We start from the raw sequence: 18,378 nt of genomic DNA on the forward strand, positions 1-18,378 counted from the left end.
AATAGTGTGGGTAGATCCGTGTTTGGATTTACTACCTTTAGGGTGGAAATAACGTATAGATGGATAACTGAGAATAGGTTGATCGATGGATCTATACCCTGACACTGTCCATTCATGTTTAGCGAGTAGGAATTGATATAGTCACTAATTAGTACACTAATTAATAAATTAATCACTGACTTAGATGATTCTAAAACCCATAGATGAGGTATGGGATATTGATTTTTTAAGTGTCAAATTGGTCACATTCACAATTAATGATTAATGATGTGATTAATGCACCACACTAATTAAACATAATATATTATTAATAATAGGTCCCAATTATGGATAAAACATTTTTTAGGAAGTAGAGCACAGTTTATTATCACCATATTACTATATTATTATATAGCCCTTTGGGTATATGATAAATAGCTGACATAGTTAATATTTGTAAATTGATAGGGTTTGGTATAAGGTAATACCCATCAATATCAGTGGTTCGGTTGGAGTTATTTGAAGTTATGATGTTAGTAGAATATATTAGGAACAGTGATATATGTAGATCACGAGATTAATATCCGTGGAACGCAGAATTAGTGTCCATGGAATGCACAATGTTATCGTTCTATTAGAACATTGCATTCGATACCATGAGACGCATCATCGGCGGCCGTGGAACGCATGACGCGTTTCCGCCGGAACCGGAAGTTACGGCTGTGGAACGCATACCGCTCGACAGGAATGGAATGCAATGACACATTCCTTGGCTTGTCTGAAGCGGAATGCACAGGTGACACAGTGTGTAGGGCATCTTTAGAGATTATTCTGGATGATGCATGTCCCCAATGGATTGTTTTACAAGCTATGAGATCCATTGGAGTCTTCTCAGGCATTTTTACTAAATGATGCATTTCCGCCGGAACCGGAAGTCACGGCTGTGGAACGCATATCGCTCGATAGGAGTGGAACGCAATTATACATTTCTCAATTTATCTAGAGCGGCGTGTATAGTAAACACTATATAAAGTATCATTTATGATTCTTCTAAATGATACACGTCCCTAGCAGGTTGCTCTACAAGCTATGTGATCCATTAAAGTCTTTTTATGCTATCTCAATTAACTTAATTGAGGGACATAATTAGCTTGACAGGAAATGATGTCAATCACACAGGGGGTATATATAGGACTAAAGAGCTCACTCTCACTTATAGCTGTGAGGTGGACCTTGAGACAACACGCCAGGTAAATACTTTATCCCATCCAGTCTTTTTATTGATTTAGACTTGTCACATTTCCAACTAAGACTTCCCATTTTTATAGGGTTTGATCGGATAATATCTTCTGATTCCATCCGAATTGCCATTTTGTGAAATCAATATAGAAGTTTCTGGTAGGTGAGCTTGATATCTAATTAATTAATAGTGTTATTAGGATCTCTTTTTAATTAAATTTGATGGCCACACTTTTTTTAGTTTAAGTTGTTGCTGTATTGGAGGTGATCTATTGCTAGTATCCCTTTTTAATCAAGCACTCCACAACCCTATAGGAAATACACGGATGCACTATTGATGTACTTCGGCCAACACCCATAATTTGATGGTCTGTTGAGTTTCTACAGGTGAGCATATACTCTCACAAATGAGCACACACCCTAATTATGTTAGTTATGTAGAAAAGCCTATATTCTATTGTGGCCACATATGAATTGTCTTAGTAGAATTTCTATCGGTAACAGTCTACCTATTTCAGCATGGTCCCTTATCAACCACCATATGTATATATGTAGATACAATATGGACATTGATGTTTGATTTTAATAAATTCATCATATATCATTTTAGTAATAGAGGCATATTTCAATAATAGTGGGAGAATCTATTGAAAACTGACCAGTGGTATGTCTAATAAATGTTTAATGACTATACCAAACTCCTGATGAGCACCATAATATTAGTCGAGTGATTGGTGCCACCTATTGTATTTAAGAATCATTACCAATAGAATGATGCCTCATTTTCAAGATGTTTTTGTATTCTAATGGGAGTACAATTCTAATTTGTAGGAATACACTCTCAGTGAATTCATGTTCTGTCTGTATTTCCTTTGGTGAACCCATTCTTTGGTATGTACAATTACTTCATTTAATCAACTAAATATTACTATTATTTGAACTAGATACCATCCTCGGTCATTATACAAACTGTTCATTTATTTATGTGTACTGAACTATATAGTTATAGGGATCTGATCCTTACTTTACACTCCATATGCTCCCTCCTCCTCCGATGTTTTCCTCACCTTCTTTCATTGTATCCCCCCTTCTTTGTATTTTTATGTGATATATTTGTTTTTATATAAAGCAGGTAAAATAATATTAAATAATGAAGTGGTTTCATGAATTTGAAATATATGTGAAGTAGGGATAAATAAATGTATGTATTTGATGGGATACTGTTTGATATATATATTTCTTTGAACCACCCAGATTTGCACCCCTGATGAAGTCCTAAGGGACGAAACGCGTTGGGTTTCAACGATTGTGCGTTTCCGTAAAAACAGTGAACAGATCATACATACTTTCTCATGCTGAGGAATAAGTATTCCATCTAATGATTGAAAACATCATATATAACAGATAATCAGAAATGAATGTATTGCTCAAGTGACATGTGTGATCTTGTGATTCATGTTATAAAAGTTTGTATGTAACATGTTTTTTAATAAATGATTTTATAATAATATAAGTATATCTGTGGTGGTTAAGCTCCCCAAGAGAACCTTTGTTTTTGTCCATATATATATATATATAAGTATTTGGTATATTTTTGAAGTGCTGAGTACGACGTGTAAGAATCCGCTAACAGATTATATCTTCATTGTAACTGAAAAGAATTATCACATTTACTAATTTATAAACCAAAGTTTATATGTTTAAAAACCCCGCCCCAGCATCTTGGAAATGTGGGACGGCATATCACAGGTTGGTGGGGGCCATTTGGCTCACATCCATGACTATAAGAATAGGACACAGCTCTGAAGTGGGACAGAGCTCTGAGAAGGAATTTCAACTGAAGTTACATCGCTATACACAAGCAAAGGCATCATGGTAAGTGTTATTATTATTATTATTTATTATTATTTTATTATATTATTATTATTATCATTATGGCTCTAGCATGTTATATTTTTTTATTTTACAAATATGGCTTTGAAATAAGTATAGTTGTGACTCACTGAAGGCTGTTTAAATATGTGGTAATAGTGCCATCTAGCGGCGCATTTTGACAATGCATCCGAACTGTAATTCAATATAGTCTCAATGTACGCGATCATTTAATGTGTGAATCGTTTAATAGATATTAATCGTATCTCATTTTCATTATTGGTTCAGCGACAGACAATGCAGACAATCAACAAAGATAAGATCATGTGCACATCCGGATCCGAAGATGGCGATTTGCCAAGTTATCAAATGAACCATGGTAAGCTAAGTCTATAATTACCATTGACACGTTTTTATTTATTTTTAAACGTTTAAATAGTACGAAATTATAGTCAAGGTCTACAATTTGTTCATTTTTACTTATGTTTAAATAGTATGAACGTACAACAGTCTGGATACATTGATAAGTAATTAAAAAAAAAAAAATTTCTAATTTTTATTTCTCACAATTAATTTACAGACACCACACACACAGAGAATTTCGATGATGTTGGAGAGAGTCAGTTTGGTTCAGATTTCAGCATGATACCAGATTTTACTAATATTTTGGAATTGGCTCCTGCCTGTGAGTAACATGTAATAAATATAATATAATGTAATATAATGTAATGTAAATATAATATAATGTAATAAATGTATAATAATAATAATAATAATAAAATAATAATTAAAAAGATTTATATTTTAAATTAAATAAAAAATAAATGATGTTAAACGCCTGTATTTTTTTTATTTATTTATTTATTTTCCACCGGCTAAAGAATTAAAAATAAACCTTGTACCGTTGTGCTGTTTTGTTGTCACCTGTACACACTTTATATTCTCAATAATAATACAACTCTTTTTCATGTTATTCTAATTTTATACCGTATGTAATATTTATTTTTCATTTTTTCACCGGATAAAGATTCCACAAAATGGATGATGTGATGGCTGACAGTATTCTGCGGGACATATTGAACAAACCTGAATATTGTCACAACACAGCTATACACACCGGCAATGCTGTTGATGAGCAACCGTTTTTTCCCCATTCGACAGGGGGCCGGGCTCAAACATTCGAATATAAAGCAGGTGTGTAATCAAACACTGTTATATGGTATATTGTTATGCAGTAATTTAAATGTTAATTTACGTGCATCGGAATATAAAGCAGGTGTGTAACCAAACACTGTTATATGGTATATTGTTATGCAGTGATTTAAATGCTGATTTACGTGCATCGATGTTTAGATTTATTTTATAATATATGTATTACAGATGATGCTGTAGCAAGACGATATGATCCTACGATACCAGTAGGTCGTGATACAGTCGCGCAAATACACAGGCCTAGTACAAGCGGGAAAACAACAAAACGCACAACCGCCGCTGAAACGGAGAACCATCAATTCGCAACAGCAGGTGTGTAATCAAACACTGTTATATGGTATATTGTTATGCAGTGGTTTAAATGCTGATTTACGTGCATTGATGTTTAGATTTATTTTATAATATATGTATTACAAATGATGCTGTAGCAAGACGATATGATCCTACGATACCAGTAGGTCGTGATACAGTCGTGCAAATACACAGGCCTAGTACAAGCGGGAAAACAACAAAACGCACAACCGCCAGTTAAACGGAGAACCATCAATTCGCAACGCCGTCGATTGTACATAATAGCCTAAAGGAGCATGCTAGGTCATCGGTTATGGGGGTGCATCACGGCTGTCTCAACCCGAACAAACGAAGACCGGCTCGACCAAGAACGAATGAGAGAAGTCATAATTCAGCATTTACCGATCTTAAAAGAAAATTGTCGTATTCCGAAAATGATACGGCGCAACGGAGAAGGATCGCGTTACAAACTGTATCAAGCGTAAGTAACGATGTTGCTGTAACATCAAAACACACATCATTTAACACTGCAGACTGGGATGTCGCTGGTAATACAAAGACTGTAAAGGTTAAGAGGGCATCGCGTCTCTCAAGAAGTAATGTTAAGCAATTGTCGCAATCAGCTGTAATCACAATTCCCGATACACAGGGTTGCTCTGAAACAGAAACAAGACACATAGCAGGCATTGGTGTGTTATCAAATGTTGACTCAAGAAGTAATATGTTAAGCAATTGTTGCAATCCGATGTTATCACTATTCCTGATACACAGGATTGCTCTGAAACAGAAACAAGACACATAGCTGGTAATCCTGTGATTTCAGATATTGATGACATAAATGGGCAAGAGCTTATTACACACTGTGTAGAGTCAACGACACAAGAACCGCAGAATAGTTCTGATGAAGTATTATCAGCCGTTGCAGGAATTCCTGGTAATACTACAACGGTTGATTGGGTAACATCAATGCCCAATATTTTTACAACGACAGCCGTGGAACACGCATCGGCAGATGCTTGTGCACCGGCGCACGGGATAGCGCCCGACATAGTTGATGGAAGTCAAAATACAGAACAATTAGGCCAAGACGCTGAAATACAATTTTACGCGTTGTTGGGTAAGATACGGGAAGATGTTGAGAACATGGGTGTAAAAGCCGGGTATTTGTTAAAACACATTAAAGGTGTAAGCCATGGTGGTAAATGTAAACAAGACATTGTTAAAGAAGTTGTTGAGACGTATATGAATGTCATGTCAAAATACATAGATCGGTCATTTAAGACAACTGAATTTATTAAAGCCAACATACATCATTTTGCAGAAATAAATGAAACTGAGCTGTGACTAGGCATGTTAGGCAATGGTTTGAAACGTGTTTTAAATTTAAATGCCTGTAAAAAAAAATCCACGAATTAAACCTTGTGTAACATACAAGATCTCGCAGTTATTCCGACGTGCAAAGGTGAAACAGGCTGTAACAACATTAACCAGATTGAGAAAGCGCAAGCGACACAGGGAACATGTGGAAGGCGGGGAGCAGAGCGCGAGGCATGTAGATTTAGATCAATCGCCACCCCAAGCATTACCGATTGACGAATCACAGCCTGACAATATAGAGCGCATTGCAAGCCCCATATATAATGAGGCACGCGGTGTTGAGTCACCCGGTAATGACGAAGGTCGGCAACATGTATACTTAGAAACAATTAACCGTTATGAACGACAACGACCGAATTTCAGAGCCGTTGAGTACCACAACCACTATCGGTTTGTTAATTTGGACAGGGTTACATAATTTGTAGAGGGAGTTCGAGCCAATCATACTGCAATACAGGCCATGCGCGATGGCGTCCTTGCGGGCGTGGATCCTGCCGACCGCGTTCAGCTTAGATTCGAGGGGGGTGGGTTACACAACGCCATCTATTCGCATCGTAAGCCGCAAGAAACATTAGACGCTACCAGTTTTTTGAACCAGATTACAAACGCGCTTCAAAGTAACGCTGAATTCTTATTATCCACAGGTTTAAGGTTTGTGATCAGTATTTTTAGAAACAGTTCGGGAAGGGGGTTGACTGGTAGAAGTTTACACCGCTTACCCTATAGTTTAATAATTCATAAACGTAAAAGACATCTCTATGATTTCAGTAATATCGGTAATAACCTGTGTTTGCCCGCTAGCGTCTGTAAACTTCTGGATAAAGGTAACAATGCCAATGACCATGTAATACAGGAGAGAGCGATCCAACTACATAAAGCTTTGAATCTGCCGCTTGATAAAGCGGTCAGCTTTAGCGATGTTGCATTTTTTGAAAATTATTTAAATGTTTCGATCAATCTCCTCTATTACAATCAAGGCGATTGGAAATATTACTGTACGGGCAGCCGTTACAAAGACACGCTGTTTGTGCTATATCACGATTGTCACTTTTATGGGATACTCAATATCAAAGCGTTTCTTGGAGCCCGATATTATTGCATCCGTTGTCATAGCGCTTATCATCATAGAAATAATCACGATTGTCTTTTCTTTTGTAAGGCTTGTCACAGGCCGGATTGTATTGATGACGGTGTGACGGCGTTAAGGTGTTCGGTATGTAGGGTATTTTGTCGATCAAACGAATGTTTAGAGCTACACAAAGCTTTAGCTCTCGATCACAAAATATCCTGTCTTGAACATGTATATTGTGACAGGTGTTGTCTCTACCGGCGAACAGATCATAACTGCCGAGGCCTAAAGTGTCCCATTTGTAAGGTGTTCGTTGATGGGTTTTCGAACCATTTGTGCTATATACAAACCATCAAGCCGGAAGAGCCCACAAAGAAATACATCTTTTATGATTTTGAGTGTATGCAGGAGACGGGTGTGCACATACCAAACTACTGTTACGCTTTAACATTAACGGGGGAGAAAGACTGTGAGTTTAAGGGTGTTGCGTGTATCGAAGACTTTGTAAAGACGTTCATGAAACCAAAAGTTGCGCATTACACATTCATAGCCCATAATGCAGGTCGCTATGATGCGTATTTTGTGCTGCGCCAGCTGATTAAGGAGAAATTAAAGATGGAATTATTATCTAGAGGCGGCAACATAATGTGCATCACGGTAAAAGATTTGAAGATAAGATTTATTGACTCTTTAAATTTTTTACCCATGCGGCTTAGCAAGTTACCAAAGGCGATGGGGTTTGATGGTACCAAAGGTTATTTCCCACATTTTTTTAACACAGCTGATAACCAAAATTACATAGGGGCTATGCCGTCAATAGAGTATTTTGGTCCACAATACATGATGCCTGATGAATTATCTGAGTTTACAGCCTGGTATAAACAGTGTGTACACAAACCGTTTAACTTTCAAAAAGAGCTCATACGATATTGTAAAGACGATGTGAAAATATTACAAAAAGCTTGTGATGCTTTCAGATCGGCTGTTATAGCCATGACAGAACAGGAGTTTCTAATAACAAAGGGGAAAAAAAAGGTTGTGGTTAAACGTCACATCGAGGCTTTTCAATTAGTCACGTTGGCATCCGTCTGCATGTCCATGTACCATTGTAAATTTTTACAGGAAAAGACACTGGCCCTTGTACACAAACCGTTTAACTTTCAAAAAGAGCTCATACGATATTGTAAAGACGATGTGAAAATATTACAAAAAGCTTGTGATGCTTTCAGATCGGCTGTTATAGCCATGACAGAACAGGAGTTTCTAATAACAAAGGGGGAAAAAAAGGCTGTGGTTAAACGTCACATCGAGGCTTTTCAATTAGTCACGTTGGCATCCGTCTGCATGTCCATGTACCATTGTAAATTTTTACAGGAAAAGACACTGGCCCTTGTACCCGGTGATAACTATCACAAGACTCAGAAGCGTTACTCAATGCCAGCCATACAGTGGTTAATGTACATAGAGCACAAAGAAGGTGTGAGTATAAAACACGCTTTACAAGGGGGCGAGAAGAAAGTTGGTAAATACAGCCTGGATGGTTACGCCGTGATTAACGGCACACCCACTGCTTTTGAATTCCAAGGTTGTTTTTATCACGGCTGTGGTGCTTGTTACAACGCCGATGATAAAAACAAACTGACTAAAACGACCTACGGTCAATTACACCACAAGACGCTGGTAAAGTTGCACTACCTTAAACTATGTGGATTTCAGATACGTGAAATCTGGGGTTGTGAATGGAAGTCTATGCTAAAGTCTGATGTGGATCTACAGGCTTTTCTGAAGGGTAAAGAATTACCCGAACCCTTGGAGCCACGTGATGCTCTTTATGGCGGGCGCACAAACACCATAAAGCTGTATCACAAAACAGGTTGTGATGAAAAAATTCACTATTTTGATTTTACCAGCCTGTACCCTTTTGTTAACAAAACCAAAACGTATCCTACACAGCACCCACGCATTATTTATAAGGATTTTGGTGATGTCACAAAGTATTTCGGTTTTGCCAGGGTTAAAGTTTACCCGCCTCGTGGTCTATTCTTTCCGGTTCTGCCGGTTAAAATGGGCGGCAAGTTAATGTTTCCATTATGTCGCACATGCGCCGAGTCTGGACAGACTGAGCCGTGCGTTCATGATTCAGAAAAACGTGCACTCATCGGTACATGGTGTACCGTGGAAATAAACTTGGCTGTAGAAATGGGGTACATGGTGTGTAAAATCTATGAGGTGTGGCATTTTGATGAGAGATCTGACAAATTGTTTTCAGGTTACATTAAAACGCACCTCAGGGATAAACAAGAGGCCTCTGGTTATCCCGAATGGTGTACAGACGCCGGGAAACAGCAAGAGTATATAGACGCCTATCAAAAAAATGAAGGCGTGTCTTTACGACCCGATCACATAGAAATCAACCCCGCTAAAAGACAAATTTCAAAATTGTTTTTAAATTCCTTATGGGGTAAATTTGGTCAACGTAGCAACATGCCCAATACGTGTCTAGTGACCGATCCCGACAAACTTTTTGAATACGGGTTCTTACCGTACTATGATGTGTCCGCTTTGGACTTTGTTGACAATGATACCGTTATGGTAAATTGGAAGTATGCCAAAGACCATTACACCAGGGGCGCAATTTCAAATGTAACTATAGCCATCTTTACAACTGCTTATGCACGTGTTGAACTGTACAAACTACTGTATAGATTACAAGATAGATGTCTTTATCACGACACAGATTCTGTAATTTTTGTCAGTAGACCCGGTGACTGGAGCCCGCCATTGGGTGATTATTTAGGTGAGTTGACCAGCGAACTACCCACAGGCATACGGCTATCGACTAAACAACGGAAAGACCTGTTTAAAAGTTAAAGGTATAACGCTCAATGTTGATAATGCGCAGCACGTTAACTTTGACAGCCTGAAAGAACTGGTCTTAGATTATCCTTTAAACCCCGAAGGCGACGACCAGAAAAAGGTTGTGATCCGTCAACCCGGTATAGTACGTGTGAAAAAGTGCTGGCAGATAGAGACGCGTACTTTGCAGAAGACGCAAAGGTGTGTTTATACTAAACGGTCTCTTACGGACAACTTCACAACACTGCCGTTCAGCTATTAAGATGGACACCAGATTTCAGCACCCTTTCTCATGTATTTTAGCGGGTCCCTCCAATTCGGGTAAAAGTTATTTTGTGAAAACGCTGTTGCAGCACGCTGCAACACATATGACTCATGTACCTGATAATGTTGTTTGGTTTTACACCTGTTGGCAGCCTATATACGACCAACTTCTGTGTGATTACCCCGGTACGCGTTTTATAGAGGGTTTACCAGAGTCTTTTAGCGATGATCAACTTTTTCCCCCTGATAAGATTAATTTAACAGTGATTGATGATCTGATGGACGCAGCAAGTAATAATTCTGAGGTTGAGAAAGCTTTCACAAAGTATGTACACCATCGTAATCTCAGTATCCTGTACCTTGTCCAAAACATATTTTGTCAAGGTAAAAAGAGCAGAACTATACATTTAAACACAAAATATATGGTCCTGTTCAAAAACCCCAGGGATAAAATGCAGGTGGGCATTCTGGCTAGACAAATGTACCCATCGAAACATCGTTTTTTTCTCGAATCCTATGAATCCGCGACGGCTGCCCCTTATGGGTATTTACTGGTTGATTTAAGAAACAACGCTCTTGACGATTATCGTTTACGAAGCGGCTTATTCCCACCAGACACACCTGTCGCTTTTGTCATTAAGAAGCGCGGTTCTATAAAGCTATAACCGTACAACCTTTAGTCATTTGTTGTCATTCTAACAACGGTGAACATGTCGGGACGGATAAGACGTAATTGGGTGCTTTTAAAAACATTAATTAAAGCAACACCAACCCAAAGAAACGCAATTTTATCCAATGCTTCAAACGATTTAGTCACGGCTATTTGTGAGATAGCGCTCAACACGCTTAAAGGTAAAATACCGCTGTCTCAACGACAGTTGAACTACCTTAAAAAGAAGCGAGAGCTTATAAAATCACTTTGTAATAAGAAATGTGCCATTGGAAAAAAGAAGAGGTTGGTTAAACAGTCGGGTGGTTTTATCGGTTCGCTGCTTGGTTTTGCTATACCGCTGATTACAGGACTATTGTCTAATCGCTGATGGAGTACGCTGAGAAAATGTATCTGGTGCCTCAGAATCAGATACACCGTTTACATAACAAACCGAACAGCGACGACATATGTAAAACAGCAACACACGGTCTAGATGTAGAGATCGTGAAAATACTACAGAATAATGATTTATCAGAATATGAAAAAGCAAAGCGATATACAATGTTGTTGCAGAGATATCTGGTGTTGAGTAAACAGGCTGATAGTGAAATGTCAACTTTAGCTCTTTTATCCCGTTGCAAAATCTGTTGATGAATCAAATAACATGACACAACCTGTTGCGCCCGATGCTGTTTATCATGAGCTTTTGAGCGGTGTTAATGCCCGGTATAAAAAAAACTGTGAAATACTATTGAGTAAAATGACACGCTCTAAACACATCACAGACTGGAACAGTAAAGGGGAGTTTCTGTACAAAGGCATCGCTGTGCCTGGTTCCAACATGTTAGATTTAATAAGAAGTATCACGCAAAGCCACGGTGTGTCGATCCGTAATATACCGAATGGGTGGCCTGAATTTATGCGGGCTATGTCTGAATTAAATATTCCCTCAACCGTCATAGCCAATGCTGCAAATAGAATGTGCTTAGAACGCTTAAAAGCTGAGAAGCAGGAGGCCTCTGATAGCGCTGTGACATCGCCCATGTCGCTACAAACCCTTAACAAAGGTCGAATAAATGTTTTAAGTCCCCCAGGGTTAACAACACCGCACGGTTACTTACTGCCTAGGAAAAGATCCGTAAATCTATTTCAGGATTCAAGGTGGCTGAAACTATAACATATAACTAATTTATAATATTTTTATACACTGTATTTTGTGTTGGCATTTTGCGCCACAATGTTTAACTTATGTCAATAATATTTTATGTAATGTTTTAAATGTGTCTTTACCGTGTTATATATATATATATCAATAAAATATGCTTATGATTTATAAAACAACGTTTTGTTCTTTGTTTCTATTGCTGTAAACGGAAGAAATTTCAAGCACGCGATATAAAGTTTAATAAACAATGTTGTTTATTAGAAAAACATCATAGATATGATGCGTTGTACATAAAACGTATCAAACAGAATGTTGATTACAAGTTACACAAACAATACAACATTGTACGTAACACGCTTCACACACAACGTTGTGTGTGAAACGTTTTATGTACAACGTGCCATAGTTATGCCGCGTTGTACATAAAACGCTTCACACACAACGTTGGTTACAAGTTACACAATTCTGTATATATCTATCTGCATAATGACTCAGACAATGGCTTCTTGGGAGCCGTCTTACAAAATTTGAAACAAAACAATCATTACGTTTTGTGTCATCACTAAAACGGGCCAGTATATCCACATATTGGTATTTTTTACACATGTAAAATATAAAGTATATGCAATATTGACCGCAAACGGTGCTGTTAAAATTTTGCAACTGCTTATTTTGGTGATAAACAGTTTTTGAATTCAAGTTTAAAAAATGTATTATAGCTTTTGGGAATATGGGGCTGTCAGGGGCTAACCCGTAAGAATCAAAAAAGTAACATTCACGCTGTTCGTTAAAATAAGCGGCCAACCAGTGCTCACCCGGCTGCCCGCTGTTATGCGTATTGATTACAAACGCGCAGGGGTATTGCGCCAGTTTACTGACCGGTAACATATCGCACGGATACGTTCCTTTAAAAATATGCCGTGTGCTTTGCACAGCGTACAGAATACAGTTTATCTGTAATGTGTTCATTTTTTCAGCAGCGTAGTGTTAGTTTATTTCATTTATAGATAATCGTACAGCACATCGCGCCTTTGATTAATCTCGATGATGTTATCAAATAGAGCGTATATTATCACATTGACTGTCCGGTCCAACGCTTCTGCAAAGCGGAATTCGGCACGTAGATTGCCTGTTCTAATCAGGGAAAGGTGTTCTCCACACTCCTGTTCTGGTGAAAGGTCAAAAGTAAATAGCGTGTAGCCTCTGAGGTACTCTTCGCGGTCAATCAGTATACCATTGTCAGATTTCTGCTTATTTGTGATCTGTATGAGTGACATATACTCTCTTACAGCATTACCGCGTTCAAAGTCGGGTTGAAATGGTTTGGCGGGGTGCGGTGTTCCATCCAGATAAAGGGACGCAAAACTTACATTTTTATGTTCAAAGCAAAGGGGATTCCGGTTATGGATTCCTGAAAATGATTCGTTATCCACAAAACAGGCTATAACTGTTTTCGGCACTTGACCTAAAAATAGATTTTCTAGATTAAATACTCTACTGCCTGTTGGTACGCTGTAGATTTTCATCCCAACGCGGTCAATCGCGTATTTCGCGTTACCGTTTAACAGGGCCTGCGCATGCCCAATCCGCACGGCTGGTGAGACCTGAACTCTTTTCACGAACAGGAATGCCGCTGTGATCTTTATTTTAAAGGCATCCGCTTCAGACGACATTAAGCAGAATGCGTCTTTGTTTCTGGTTAGTTTAATCTTCAGATCAACGGCGTTTAAAATTAGTTTATGTTGATGGAAAAGGTCGCAGTGAAGCGGTCCTAGCAATTCAACCGTGCGACTCTGCTCTGTTGCTCCTGCTCATTTTATGAACCCCGTATTCGGACCGTCCAGCGCCGTGTTGTTAAAGTCACCAGCCGAATCTTTGTAAAATAAGCCTGTTGTGTGTTTTGTTGACAATGCATCTGAGCTGTAATTCAATATAGTCTCAATGTACACGCGGTATGCGTAAAGATTGTTGGATTGTGATATGAGCCTGTCGCCCAAAGTTACATCCACTTGGTTAAATAAAGTCGCTATTGGGTAATTAATTAGTGCGACCCTCGCACCTTGCGGTATCGGTGTGTTATCGGCTCGTACGATCTTGCATGTCACGTACAACAGCGTGTTGTTCAGATCGTAGTAGTGTTCACCGCTGGCTGCTATATAAAATTCAAGCGGAGCTGTGTCGGATAATGCCGCTAAAGGTTGAACTTCGACGTATAGACTTTTCTCTATGCTAGTTTGTGTCGGGGGCACGTCAAAAAGATCCAGCTCTGTTTTTGCACATTCAACGGACTCGTGGTGTATGAAAGATATGTTTAAAAAATATCACCAACGGAGCGCTTCGGCTTTCTCTTCTTCTTTGAGTTGCGTCGTCTCTGTTTTTTATTTAAAAAGGGTATGTCCCAAGGCGGAAGCGCTATCATATGCTTCCGTTTTCTTTTAGACACGCCTTTTCTTGTATATATGTCCTGAACCGTCTTGCTTTGCTTGGTTCACCTCGTGTATCTTATTCACCACGGCCGTTGTGGCTTGCCCGATAACATCTTTCGCTATATTACGTGCCGCGGTCTTCATATGCGGTTTAGCTAACTCTAAACCTCTCCAGAAAAGAGGTACAGCTTTTCTGAAAAGACTTCGAAAAATACCGCCTAAACCGCAGCCGTACATGTATGCGCTGCCGTGAAAACCTGGTAATCCATTACCGGCTTGAGATTTATAATATTGCGCGTAGAGGCCTGGATCGCCATAATTTTTAACAGCGACCATTCTGCTTAGTTAATAAAATTCAGTTTTGCGGCGTCTGAAGTGTAGCTTCACGATCGCTTTCCCAAACTTAAATGCCATGTTCTCGTTCTGGTCGTTCTTTATCTCTATGGCTATCGTGTTAAAATGTGTTTTGCACAATGGTACATAATCGGGCTTCTCGTATCGTATTGTGATCACCTCATTGTTATAACCCTTCATTTCAACAGTGCGAAGTAGCGGTACATAACTATCCCTGACCCGTTGGTGTTCGATAATGTCTGTGTACACGTACATCGTATATTGGCCACCTTTGATGTCGGCGCATGGTTTAGAAATCTTAGTTTTAGGTTGTAAACCCAGTATCCATGTCAGCTTAGAACCGGCGTGGATTTGATACAACAGCTTACTGTCGCATGTTACAACGCGTGCAAACGGATCGTACGTTAGTCTTAATCCAACGTCCAGTTTCAGTTGTACAATTTCAGCGTTGATTACGTTCAGTAACGCTTCGATTGTTTCATAAAAACCCGGTTTAATGCACAAACTCGTGACTCTCGCCACCGGATGATCCGCCGTTCCATCCCATGATAATTGCAGTCTACAATCTTGTAAATCCAATGTATTCCACGTGTGCGGATATTGTATCTCAGTAAGTGCTACTTCCCATTCGCCATTTAAGTCTATCGGTTTAACCAACTTTGTCGTATAGTTAGAAATCTTATTTTGCGGGAAAGTAACCGCCGAGGCGTTGCTGGGTAAGGTTATTGTCACGATCCAGGTAATTCCTTATCAGTATTTACCTTCCAAATGCCTCACGAGACTGTCCCAGTGTTCCAAGCCTGGATTCCATCTGCATTGTCTGCATGCAGCACGCTGCATCTCATTGTCTCAAAACTCTTCACTGTGATTCTGGCAGCTTCATGATTAAAGCTCACATGCAAGTTACAAACAATCTTTCCCTCCAAAAGCAAACATGGGCGCAGCCATGTTTGCTTTCATCACATGTTGCTTTTCAGCCTATCAGCTGCACTCTGGTTTCTACCTAATTACCCAGCAGCTGCACTCTAGACTCAATCCCTGTTTCCCAGCTGGTATAAATATCTTGTTCCTGGGCTGGAAAGATTGTCAGTGCTTCAATTGTCTTCAGTGATTCCAGTGTGCAGTTCTCCCATGGACTTTCTCTGCAGTACAGCCTGACTCCCTGGTGATTACACTCTGCAGTGTAACCCGACACTCCAGTGATTAACCCTCTACAGTCTACCCTGATTCACCTGTGTCTGAACTCCGGCTTTCCAGCAGCCATTCTCCAGATTCTTCTACAGCTCTCCAGCGATCCCCAGCATCACTTCATGCTTCACCTGTGCTTCTAAGTACAATAGTGCATTTCTATCTGTGAACCCCAGCTTCACTCAAAGCTTACCAATGATCCCAAAGTAACCATCGGTGTTCCGTCATCGATTCCAAGTCACCATCGGTGTTCCGTCATAGATCCCAAGTATTTCTCTGAACTGTGTTTCCTATTACCAGTACCAAGTCATCAGTATTCCTCTGAACTGTGTTTAATAAAACCTTTGAACTTTCCCTTGTTGTCGTGGTCACGCTTTCGGGCATTTGTTCTAAATGTTCCCTGCATGTCCAAGAACCCTGTACTGCCTCCCAGGTACACATATACCTCAGCCCCTACAACTGAGGCTTCCCCCTGGTCAGCACCAGCCCTCAGTTGTGACAGTTATGTAGAACGACTTGTCATCCATCGCTCGTCTTGTTTAGATAGTGATGAGCTTTATATGTCTTTTATCACCGATGCCGCGACCCAACTGTTAAATTTTGCGGGGTACCCGCGCCACTTGACTAACGCATATTTTCGGCCTCTGACCGTCTTATTTTTTAAAATCTTTTCCACTTTGTAAACTCTGTTATAGTTTTTTGGTATGCTTTGAAGCTCTTCGGGGTAAAAACTACCTGTTATAACTTCACCGTACAGATCTGCCAACTTATAAAGCGGCTTAAGCCCTTTAGTGTTCACACTATGTACAACAAATATCTCCTCAGAAAAACTCTGTTCGTAACCTTTCTGAAATATGTCCTTATATTTAGAAATACGGACGTGGTCACCGATTCCTAAACAAACGGGGGCTTTCTTACTTCTAAAGTAATCACCGTAAGTCGTATTGAAGACACTCAATGCGTTAGAGTCATTCACATCGTTTGGAGCGCACTTAATCGTTCTATGGTATGTGTTATTATAGCTGCGTATGAAGTCTTGTAAAACGTCTATATATCTGTAGGTATTCTTTGCCGTGAAATAGCGCCACATGCGTGTTTTTAAAGTCCTATTGAAGCGCTCTATAACCGCCGCTTTCACATCGTTATTGGTCGTGAAATGCTTTATACCGTATTTTTCTAACACCTTTCTTAGGTTTCTGTTTAGAAACTCTTTACCATTATCGGTTTGTAGCTTCATCGGCACAGCACCCCGCTGGAATATTTTTTCAAAAGCATTAGCGACTGTTGCGGTGTTCTTAGCGGTCAGACTTTCACCCCACACCCTCTTACTGAATATATAGATGATTGTTAATATGTATTTAACACCATCGTTGTATTTTGACAGATCTATCGGCGAAACCAAATCGCATTGCCACTGTTAGTTTATACCCGATACACAAATTATATTCCTTTTATAGTTTTTTCTTGCTGGCTTGTGCAACGTGTATGCGTCTTGTTCTTGTAACCACATTCTTACGTCAGATCTTTTAAATTTATTTTTAACCAACCCATAATATTTATCAATGCCGCTAAAACTACCTTTTTATTTAAAAGCACGATAGTTTAAAATTAAGATGTAATTTTGAGTCAATACATAGACCTGTAGGTGGCGCTAATGTTCTTTTGCAGAGTTTAACACGCTGTGTACATTAATAAACAGGTGTTTTTGTTACAAGCGTGGTAGTTCGTGGATGTAAGGATTTTGAAATTGCTCGGTCACGGGTACCCCGTACATCTAAGGTTTTTGAAATTGTGGTGTCATCATTAATCATGCATGGTCATTAAAATCAATATGCTTTTTAAATAAGTGCCATGTGTGATGCTTCCGTGTGTCTAAGAAAATGGACACGGTCATTAGTCATTATGCTTTTTAAACCTGTACCATGTGTGCCAAGCTGGAATGTGTGAACTATAACATGTGAACTATAACACTGTAATGTAAAGTGTACAGACTACTCAAAGTAGTGAATTTTTTCATCACAAGCTGGTTTGTAATACAGCTTTATGGCATACTCTGCGACTGGTGTTACGTGACACTCTTTTCAAAGTCATTATCTTTTAATACGGTTTAATATCGAACTCTATAAATTTTATATTAAATTTAATATAAAATTTTATATAAAAGCGATATCAAACACTATCATTTTATATTAAAGGAGGCGTGCCTAGGAGAAAGGGGGGGTGTCACCTGTCACTTTGACAGAAAGGTGGTCTTTATCTACTAATGCTGCTAAAAGCAGCTAGCGAGCGAACAACTCGGAATCACCCCCAATGTGCGGACAGGTTTTTCTCCATTTCTGACGTTACTTTCTTGATTTTTTATTTGTTTTATTTTTGGGTTTTACTATATATGTACACAAATGATACCATACTTACCTGTTCCACTGGTCTCAGC

At 39.1% G+C, this 18,378-nt stretch overlaps 1 long non-coding RNA gene across 1 annotated transcript; it reads left to right on the forward strand.

Annotated features, from left to right (window-relative positions):
- The first annotated feature begins 1,535 nt into the window (after positions 1-1,535).
- LOC135066661 (uncharacterized) lies at positions 1,536-2,648 on the forward strand. The gene is made up of 3 exons (XR_010252953.1): positions 1,536-1,605; positions 2,050-2,109; positions 2,473-2,648. It is a non-coding gene; the product is annotated as an uncharacterized LOC135066661 (long non-coding RNA).
- Positions 2,649-18,378: the final 15,730 nt, after the last annotated feature.

This window comes from Pseudophryne corroboree, chromosome 1 (assembly GCF_028390025.1).
Source record: "Pseudophryne corroboree isolate aPseCor3 chromosome 1, aPseCor3.hap2, whole genome shotgun sequence".
NCBI classification, from domain to species: Eukaryota; Metazoa; Chordata; class Amphibia; order Anura; family Myobatrachidae; genus Pseudophryne; species Pseudophryne corroboree.